Below are 247 nucleotides of genomic sequence, written 5' to 3' on the forward strand. Positions count from 1 at the left end.
GGAATGGAAAAAAGAGAAGATGGCCGTTTTAGAATATGTTTCGTCGTTAACTACAAATGGATCACAATTTCAATATCTCTTCAACAGAGAGAGAAGGCGTTTTTTTTCGTGAATTACAAATAGGTTGCATTTTCATCATTCATTCTGACTAAAACGAAAGAGTGGGAGTTTTAGAAATTATTTTGTTGTCGTAAATAACAAATAAATCACATTTTCATAATCTGATAAAAGAAAAGAAAGTGGGCAT

The sequence above is a fragment of the Penaeus monodon genome, chromosome 19, assembly GCF_015228065.2.
Source record: "Penaeus monodon isolate SGIC_2016 chromosome 19, NSTDA_Pmon_1, whole genome shotgun sequence".
NCBI classification, from domain to species: Eukaryota; Metazoa; Arthropoda; class Malacostraca; order Decapoda; family Penaeidae; genus Penaeus; species Penaeus monodon.